The following is an 11,175-nucleotide window of genomic DNA, read 5'->3' on the forward strand; positions in this document are numbered from 1 at the left end:
CAACTCAAACCGATCCAGTTTAACAAAGTCCACGGAGGCTCTGGATGCCTCTACCCTAGGTTCTGCCTGAATGTCAGCGTTAAGACCTTCGCTTATCCAAGAAGTTTTATCCGCGAAGAAGTTGTTAAATTGGTCACAGCAGGCCTTAGAAGGTTCAAGGATCTGGTTCAGGGCAGGAGGGAGCTGAGTTAGCTCTCTAACTACCCTGAACAACTCTGCTGGCCGCGACTCCGCGGACGCGATACGAGCACCATAGAACGAGTTCTTTGCTGCTCGTATCGCCTCTCCGTAGTCTTCTAACCGTTGGGCTAGGAAAGTCTTGTCGTCTAAGCGAAGGTGTTTCCGCCAACGGTACTCTAGCCGTCGCAGCTCCCGCTTCCTTGCCCGGAGATCTTCCGTATACCAGGGCTTACGTTTGGAAGCGGGTCTGAGAGGGCGCTTGGGAGCGATACTGTGTATAGCCCTCGAGAGACCGGTATTCCAGATACCAGTCAGGGCATCAACAGAGTCGCCGTCACTTCCAACCATGTATCCCTCTAGGGCTTCCTGGATACTTTTGGGTTCCATTAGCCTTCGAGGGTGGACCATCCTAATAGGTCCACCACCCCCGGGAGGGATCTGGGTAGAGACCTTGATGTTCGCCTCAACCAGGAAATGATCCGTCCATGGCAGGGGGGAAATATTAGTTATTTCCGCCCACGGATTTTCCGCATCAGAACAAAAGACCAAATCGAGAGTATTACCCGCACAATGCGTAGGACCCAATATCAGCTGGGACAGGCCCATGGCCACCATGGTATCCATGAATTCGCGAGCTGCACCGGGTGGAACATAGCTGGCCGTGAGGGAGATGTTGAAGTCGCCCAGGACAAGTAGCCTGGGCGTCTCCAGCATCAGTTCAGCGACCAGCTGTGTCAGCTCGTTAAGGGAGTCCGTTAGCGCACGGGGTGGCCGATACACCAACAGAATCCCTAGACTGTCCCTCGCCTTTAGGGTCAGGTAAATACACTCTATATAGGACGTCTGTCGGATGTGGTTCCTGGTGAGGGACACGGTGTTCCTATGTATCAAGGCCACACCCCCCCCCCCCGCCCACCTAACCTGGGCTGGTCCTTCACCGAGAACCCGGCAGGCAGGGCCTGAGCCCACACAGCGTCCCCTTCAGGCCCAAGCCAGGTCTCGGTAATGCAAGCCAGATCGCAACTTCGGTCCTCCAACAGATCGTGGAGGATGTGGGTCTTGTTGATCGATCTGGCATTGCACAGGAGCAGTGACAGGGTTTGTGGCACGGTTGGAGTGACCCTCAGGTCCCTTGGGTTGGGAGAGGGACAGGAAGGGGAGATAGATATGAAGCATCGATCTCGCCTTCCCCTGGAACGCAAGTCCCTCCTCCCACCGCCATACCTCCCCCTGCCCCACACAACCTCAATAGGAGCTCCGCTCAAGGTGATGTTATCCCCTTCCTCCCCAGCCCATACATCCCCCGCGTCCATAACCTCCCCCCACCCTACACCAGCAATTTAAAGAGCAGAGGTTAGCCACCACAGGCATCCTCTGCTCTAAGCTAACCCACAACCTCCCAAGCCCAGCAAAGACTGCGCAGCTGCGCAGTTGCGGAGTCCCGCTGCGGTGCTCCTTCAGTCCGTGGGCGGCACTCCCGGGGCGGTGCGCAGATGCGCACCTCCGACACCCCGGGAGGAGGCCGCCCGGCAGAAGCGCGGCTCTGGCTGCGGAGTCCGGCGAGGAGGCAAAGGGGGCGTGACAGGAAGGTCCGGCGTCCGGCTTTTAAGCTCGCCGCTCTCACCTGGCGAGCGCTCTCCCTGTCTTCCCCCCAGGAGTCTTTTAAAGGGCCCGCTCCCCGGCTGCCGCCAAAGGCCAAAGCAGCCAAAAAAGAGAGTCCCGCTGCGGTGCTCCTTCAGTCCGTGGGCGGCACTCCCGGGGCGGTGCGCAGATGCAGAGTTAGCATTTTATAAGGGCTCACCTGTGTGTATAGGAGCCAAACCATCTTTGTGGATCATGGGAAAGGCAGAGAAATGATTCAGAGCTTTTAAAAGTTGAGATTGAAGGGGGAAATCCATCCAGGGCTAGAAATGAACTGTGATAACAATCAGAAGATAGGTGTATGCGTCTTTGTCTGTCTGTATATGTCCAGTAGTGCTGTTTTCAATATAAATGCTAAAATCTACTTCTCTTCACTTTAGATTTTTCAGCAGAAGTCATGAATGTTCAAAATATTCCAAGTACCTGTAGTCAAAGAAATTGCACTTGCATTTGTTTGGAATAAAGACACCTTGAACCACAAAATGGAAATGGAGCAAAAGCTCAACTCTCCTTTCTTAGCCCAAAGCAGCCTTCCCTGACCCAGACACGATTGGACTACAACTCCCATTACGCCCAACCAGCATGATCATTGCCCATGCTAGAGCTGATGTCAGATTTCTCTTTATCATTAAAAGAAGATGCAGTTTAAAAACCTCTGTGTTGTCGATTTTCAAACACTTCCTGAAAACGGTTACCATATGATAGCTCTCCCAGACTTACAAGCCATGGAGAGTTAACAGTCCAGACACTTTTCCTTGGCTGTCTTATGGGAGACGTGAGCAAACTTGCTGCAACCTTGTCATTTACAAAATGCTTTCACATTTATCTGTTGCATCTGCAATCCCACAGGCAACTTGTGTTCTTCAACAATGACTGTCTCTAGAAACAAGTTATCTGGGCACTGAAAACTAACAGATTTGATAGCTGCAATTGCTTGATTGTGATTCAACTGTACTGTAGAAAAACCCCAAAGTTAACAGAGCTATGATATGTTGTGGCAAAAACCTATGCATCTAATTTTCATCTTAGATATGAAATCCCTGCTAGTGCATTGGGATCTCGATATTCGTGGGGGATCCATTCCAGACCCCCCTCCGTGGATACCAAAATCCATGGATGATCAAGCCAGTCTTGTCCTCAATGGCAGTGCATGCACATGGCTGTGCTGCCATTAGGGACAACAGGACTTCAGGTGAAGTCCTGTTGTCCTTAATGGTATGTAGCCGCATGCACGCTCTGCCACTGGGGACAACGGAGGCTGTCTTTAATGGTGGCATGGCCATTTTGGGGATAATGTGGACTTGCCATCTGTGGATGCTCAAACCCATGGATGGCAAGTCCATGGATTCTGAGGTGCCACTGTATAAACAAAGAAATCCAGCCCCAGATGTTTCTGGTTCATCACCTCTGACTTCTAAGTTATCATGAAAGGCAATCTATTTCAATGTGCATGGCATTAGCTTCATTTTGAAAGTATGAAAATACAAATGATGGCTGTTAGATAGATCAGAATAGATAGATCTAATTTTCATATTAGCTATAAAAGCCCTGCTAGTATAGGTAAAAAAAATCCAGTCCAAGATGCTTCAGGTTCATCACTTCTGACTTCTAAATGATCATTAAAGGCAAACAATTATAATGTGTATGGCGTCAGCTTCATTCTGATATTATGAAAATACAAATTATTGCTGTTAGGTCAGAATCAGAGACATATGACTGGAAGGCAGTGTCACCCCCATTTTTGATGTCAGCCAGTGCAGGGGGGTACTGGGGAGTGACTGTGGCTAAAGGGGTGTGCTCAGCCCTCTCCTTTGCTATGGTGATGGAGGTGTCCTCATGAGGAGGCTTCCACTGCCATAGCAAGCCGGGAGAGCCTGATCAGGTGTCACCCCTGTTCTGGGATGTCACTTAGTAAGATCCGCACTCTCTACACCCCCTAGTGATGCCACTGCTAGAAGGTATAACCCATCATATTCTTTGTAACTTCCTTTCCCTGTAACCTGCTGGTGGTATTCTTCTTCGGTTTGGACATATAGTTTGGAGTTATGCACATCCATGTTTTAACATCACACAATACAAAAATGGCAGAAACATGCTTTTATTATATGCTGTGGGTATGTTTGAAAGAAATCAACAATTGACTACAGGAATGTGGGCTACCAGGTCTGAATGCGACTAGGGGCTTCATCTACCTCTTCAGAATGGATTAAGCACCACAACTTAAATTTCCATTGCTTGTAACCTATTGGCAACCTGGCATTTATCTTATCTGTCAGTTTTGGATATATATTGGGAATTTGGAATCACAGAATCATAAAATCATAGAGCTAGATGGGACCAAGATAGCCTTTTAGTCCAACTTTCTGCCATGCACTTCTAAATTGCTCTTGAGAAATGCCCACCAAACCTTTCCTTAAAACACCAGAATAAGGAGAGCCCACCCCACTCTGAGGTATGTCTATTCCATCGTTGAACAGGTCTTATAGTAAAGACGTTCTTCCTAATGTTTAGGTGGAATCTCTTTTCTTGTAGTTTGAATCCATTAATTTGTATTTTTGTCTCTGGAGCATCAGAATACAATCTCATTCTATCTTCTACATGAGATCCATGTAGGAATTTAAAGATGACTTATATTACCTCTCAGTCTTTTCTTGTCCAAGCTAAACATACCTCATAAGGGTTGGTATCAAGACCTTCAATCATTGTCCCCCTCCCTATAGGCATCCCCAGTGCCTTGCTCTTTAAGGACAGTCTGCTTTGCTGCTGCTGCTTCTTTTCCCACAGGACAACCAATCTGACAGCCCCCCATATCCTCTGGGGAAAAAATCAACATGACAAAGATGTTGCAGGTCACTGCAACAGATCTTTTGCCATCTATGTTCAGTCATCCTATGTAGGCAACGATAAGGACTTCAGCACTTGCCCTGAAACTCCCTCAGGAAACATCCACACAAAATGCCTGTTTTCATCTTCCTGTTTACCAAGCTCCAGATTAACTTCAAATTAGCTCCAGATTACTTTACAGATTGTAAACTGCTTACTTCACAGATGATACCAACACTTTGCAGATGATACCAAAATCACTTTCTCCTTTCCACCCAAATTCAGGGAAGCTGCTTGAATTCTGATATCATCTTGACAGGAGAGAAGATGCATCTGCATAGTTGCTTCTGCATATCCATGAAGTCAGGGGATGGAGCATGTTGGATTCAAGAGATGTGAAGTCCCAGATCATAGTGTAAACATGACTTATGTTTATGACTTCCACACTGGCTATAAACTGAATGAAATATAGACCTTATTAACTCAGAAGCATAATTGTGAAAAGGAAAATACAACCCACAATCACAACAAATCAATCTTGCCTTGGCAATTGGTACATATGAAGTATATTATTAATAAAGAGTGATTTGAAATAGAGTACACTCCTGCCCCTATCAGGCTGAAATGGATCCCTCTGCTAGATTGATAGGATTACAACAATGACAGTTTTGTGCTGCTAAAAGAATTGAATGGATATTAATCTGCCCAAAGGTCCAAGTCTCCATTTATTGTGCAATGAAGTACAGACTGTGGTCTAGCTTGGCTTAGTGAGGCATGAACACACTAGACTTCCAAACGGAGTTTATGTTCTCCTCTCAGTCACTGCCTAGTATACCAACATTCAAGTGCTTAGGGGCTTTGTGCCAGTCCCAATACAATGTGAGAGCTTTTTTGAAATCAGAATTTTTTGGGCAATTTACTTAGGCTCAGACTACTGGTCATTATCTTTTAGTGACAGAAATTCACTGTATTACTGCAATAAAGCTGAAATTAGAATATGGTTTGTTCTGCAACTTAAAATACAATTTGGTGCCAAGTACTACTGTGCAAAATTGGTGGTGGACAAGAAGACATTTTTAATTTATTAACTTCATGTCTAGTTTTTCTCCATATGGATGTGGCTGAAGACATTCATTAAGGCAGTTGTGTGAAGCTACGTAGTGTCTCCTGGTCCAACCACTTGAGTAGCAGCCACTGTGATCAATGATGGTTTGTTCTCCTTTTGATTCAGTAGCAACTGACTGACAGTCCCACCCCTCCCATAAATGAACTTTGGTGCAACAGGCAGAAGTGGGGTCCCTGTTGCAATCCCTCCTCACACCTGAGATTAGATGTGGTAAGGGGTGCAGAAACATCAGTCAGTTGTATACCAATTGACAGGAGACAGACTCCTGTTGATCACAGAGACTTCTGCCTGCTAAATAGAGATTAGGGGACTTTCATAGTTCCTGTATAACCCCTAAACATAGGGATTGTGAATATGAACCAGTCACAAATGCATAATTCTAGTTTACACATTCCTAACTGCCTTAACAAATTCCAGCCATTTATTATTATTAATTTAATTTAATTTATTTATATCCCCACTCCCCCCCAAATGGGACTCAAGGCAGCTTACAATTTATTAAAAACAGTACAGATGAAAATTTATACAAAATCTTCAATTAAAAATGTAAATATGAAAGTGATTTAAAAGCACAATTAAACCATTTATAAAGTTAAAACCATTGAAATTAATTGAAAAACTACAGATCAACAAAACCGGACAGTACATCATTAAAAGACAATCACAATCGGTTTCTAAAAGCCTGATGGGATAAGGGTGTTTCTACTTGTTGATGGAAGGAGTGCATGGAGGAAGACACCTTAGCTTCCCTAGGGAGGGAGTTCCAAAGTCTGGGTGCATCCAATGATGGTCCTCCCTCTTGTTCCCACCAATAAGCATGAGAAGGTAGTGGGGCAGAGAGATCTTCCCTCCCCTGAAGAAGCAATAATGGGCTCGTATAAGGAGACACAGTCTGTCACCATGGGAACATGGTATCATAGTTACATTTTATCCTCACAGTAATTCTGTGAATGGAGGCAGATGGAAGCTTCTGTGGCAATGGAATGGTGAATCCACCTTGGATTTTAGTCTGAACTGTAAAGAAGCTATCCTATCTTTGGAATAGGAATCAGTGTTTTTGGTTTGTTCCTTTAACCCTCAGACCAAAATCCAGACGAATTCATCATCCAACTGACATGCAGGTCACCAGCCCACTATTGCCTCTGAGGTAGGTAAGGGTGACAGATGAGGACAGGCGCACATCCCACTGCTTCCCAACTGATGCCCTCCAGGTGTGTTGTAGAATGTGGCCAACTGCTGCTCCCTTATGTGTTGCATTCAGATGTGGCTTTGCACTAGCAGGAGGCACATAAGGTAGGGTTCCCAATGGTTAACAATTTCTCCTGTTCACTGTAGACCCTTTTTGCTGCTGCCAGTTGAGAGACCTCAACAGCATAGGCTATAGAAGAAAAGGCTCTAGTAAGCAGGGAGATCAACAAAAATGGGACTCTTCCTTGAGCAGAAGCACTTTTCAGTAATGCAGAGGCAAAGCCAATATATAAATATAACCCAACACCTGAATTTCTGGTCTACAAGGGATAATTTTGGATCCTTCCCCTTTTACTTGCATGGGAGGAAGGGAATTTTGATTTCCCCCTCCAAACAATAGACCAAAGTGTGCCAGCATCCTTCTGCTAGATGTTATTTATGTAAAAATTGTTCAGAAGAAAGATGTATTTATAGATGGCTTCCGGGGAATCTCTATTTTTAGGCTAACAAAGGTATCCAGGTAAATTTTAGCTAGAATTGGCAGGAGACGATTAATGGTGTGCTATAAATATGGTTTTTAAAAAAAAGCTCTAGAAGAATTTTTGACAGGTTCAAATAATACAGAAGGATTAATTTTATTTATAATAAGTAATTCTTATGAAATTAATTCTGTAATGAAATGAGCCAACTAGTGAATGCAAAGGTCTTCATTCAGAGATATTTTATATGAAAACTCTCTTAGGAGCTGTCCACATGAACAACAACAAAAATGCACTTTCACTCCATTGTGAAGCTGTTGTTTATGCAACACACGAGGCTGAAACTGGGTGAAATTGGAATGATGCCATGTTCTGGGGGTTAAAACCAGAGCAAAAAAATGTTCATTTGCTCTGCTCTAACATACAAAGTGTGCTTTATTGCATTGGCAAACAAACACAAACACACACACACACACACACACCACAACATGAGTGTATGAATTCAGGAAGGCCCAGGTGGTTTATGGAAGCAGACCGGAGGATGCACCCTGCCATTGCTCACTATATGGTGAATCATACCATTGCGCTATCACACACCCCATGAAGGAAAATTATGACAAACTTGGGAGGTTGCCAATAGTGCATTGGATGTAATAAAAACATACACAAACTAGACAGTCCCACTTGGAGCCATGGGGTGAAAGGGGCATGTATAGGGGGCCTCCATGATTGTGCTTTGCCAATGTAGGCACACCGATGTACTGTACGGGCAATATATCACTCATGTGACTGTTTGGCTGGTCATACTGGGCATCCAATGGGATGGCAGCTGGGTGGGACAAGTTTGATAATTGGCAGCTGTAGGCAGTGTGTTTGTGTGATGGTGCACATTCATGAAGGGGAGCTCAAATAAAAGAATCAAGCCCTGCACACTGCCTGTGGGTGATCAGTCTGTTGTAAGTGGGCCGTACAGACAGAAGGGGTTCCACCAGATTTGGGAAAAGCTGGGAATGACCCACTTTTCCCTCTCCATCTGCTCAGCACCTTGGTGGAAGGAAAAGAGGCTACAGGGTGCCATCTTATCCAGCCAGTGGGTGTTTTGTGTGAATAGCTTTTCCTTTTATGAAAGATGTGGAAGGTCCAGTCTAGAAGGAAACCCAGGGCTACCCATAGTACAATGCCACTGCAATCACTTACGCACGTGCGCACACACACACCACCACCACCACCACTCCCCAGTTATGCAGGAGAAAAAAGTTTTATCTAGCCTGACCTATCTACACAGGCTTTGCTTGTGCTTCCCCAAACCCAGTGTGGTTCTACAGTGAGCTCCAATAAGAGATTGTGAGGGTGGGCAATTGTTGAGCAGTTGCAATGTCTCTTCTATGTGTATCACTACAGGATTGGTGTGTACATGTTTTACTAGCACTAACATGGGTTGTTTTCTTTATTTTCTGATTAAAGGTTACTGTGAAGGTGTAGTTTGAAGCAATAGCAAAAGGAAAGTCAATTTGAAATGCTTTGTCAGGGAAATTATCACTTAAATCTAAGCTTCTCGCCAGGAGTAAATGGATGGAAATTAATTGAAATAACTCCTGCTGCTGACTCCTTTTACGGCAGATTGTTTGAAGTTGAAATGTCCAGTGGCTGTTTTTACAGGATCTCTCTCTTATCAGCTGAAACAGCCTTTGCTGTACTCTGTCCATTTTTAACTGATGAAAGAGTTTTATATATGTGAGATTGCTGAGCCCCTCCAACAATAGCCAGTCTGATCAAAGATATACATCTCTATCTGCCTATCTGCATTCAGCATTCTGGTTTTAGCATTTCCCAAAGATATATAAAAAAGGAATAATTCAGTATTCTTTCGACATGATATTGTTTACCTCCTTTTGTAAACTATATATGATACCAAGGAAACTCTAGAATGGAATATTCTTGTTTTGGCTTTCATGAGAAGAGATACTGACCCATTTTGTAATACTCAAACTCATAATTTATTTGGATTGAGGAACAATCCAAATAAATTAAAAATTTGGATTGTTCCAAAATATTGAAGCTGTGAGAATTGTTCTGTAGCATACAGTCATTTTTAGTAGCCAACATTTCAATAGTCCCTAATAAATAATCAGAATTTAGCTAATAAATAAAATGACAGCATGTTATGGTCAGTTTCATTTGCTGTTCTATGCTATAGTTTGAGGTCACCTTTGGAGGTGGTGTTAGATTTCTTGTATTCTTGCCTTAAATACAAGAAATACATTTACTTCTTGATTTCTTGCACGAGTAGAATGTTTAGCACCTGCCAAAAAATCAAGGTGACCATGCTGCTCCATGACAAACGAACAAGGTTGGATAATATCCTTTATCAGGTCCAACCAAAACACCACAACTGTTCGGCAATGCAACCAAAAGATCCCCCTAACAGCTATAAAAAAATTGCATCTAGGATACTTTTTTAAAGAGATAAACAAAAACAAAAGGAAAGGAAAGTTCCACAAGAGTTAATAAAAAAAGACTCAAGAAAACACAATACATAAGATGTATGAGTAATTGTGTTTTGTTGACATCATACTGGAAACAGACTAGATTCCCTGCTGTGTGGGGACCACCATTTTGCTTTTCTTCATTTTGGTGAAAGTGCATTCCTCATTGATTCAGAGCATCAGTATCATTTTGTCTCAGAACAAAAACAACCCTGGGCTTACATAAAGGATGTATTCTTTTTATTTGAAAACATTATACAGGCATTACATTGCCACAGCCAGTCCATGTTGGAGCATGCAAATATTGAAACAAAAGATAATTTGTTCTCAGTGAAAATTGTTGGACATTGTTGTTGTTTTGGTTTGTACTTTAATTTGTGTCAAAACTAATGTGCTTTATTATGGCATTTAACAATTAAAATCCTACCCATGGGGTAAAATTTGTATTTATGTTGCTAGCTCAAGAATACTAAAACAATTTTTTTTAAAAAAGAGAAAATACTACACACTTGTTGAAAATGTTAATGGCACAAGTTAGCAATACCTAAACTATACACTGAAGCATCTTCATCTGACACAGTGGTGCAAGATGTCAATTACTTGGTCTGTCCTTGTTGGTATTTGTGTTTTTAAGTCCATTGTAGAAAAACTGAGCTGGTCACTGCAGTTTTCATTCAGTAGCTGAGATGTCTTGCTAATATACAGTCAGCACCAACAAGATAGCTGGGCATGTTTTTCTTCAAGGAATTGGCCTATACAGTACATATGAAGTCATTGATTTTAGCTGGTGGTATAGCTACCTGCTGGACAGAAGGGTCTTTGCTGGTGTCCATTGCAGTTCTTGGAATGGCAAGAAATCAAACTATTAGAAAAAATAGATTTCATTGATGGCCCTTGCTCCCATTATATAAGACTTACAAATTCATTGTAATGTTTTTAAGTTATACATAAATAGACAAACTAGATCTTTAATTGGAGGCAGTAAATTTAAACAATCTCCAGTTTACCTGCCCCAATAGTTGATCATGTTCACTAAGGAAAGCCAACCACTCAGCAGCAAAACACATGATTTCCATGGGGATGTGCAGGGATTACATCCCAACAGCTCTGGGTAAAGGACCCTATAGACTGATAAACCTCCTCCTGAGATCTTGGACAGCTGCTGCCAGCCAGAGTAAACATTATTGGACTAAGTATAAGGCAGCTTCATAGGGTCATGGGCTCAGTGATGTGAGTGAATACAGTTTTGTTA

This window comes from Sceloporus occidentalis, unplaced genomic scaffold (assembly GCF_023333645.1).
Source record: "Sceloporus occidentalis isolate IW3139 unplaced genomic scaffold, rSceOcc1.0.p SCAF_6, whole genome shotgun sequence".
Taxonomy (NCBI): Eukaryota; Metazoa; Chordata; class Lepidosauria; order Squamata; family Phrynosomatidae; genus Sceloporus; species Sceloporus occidentalis.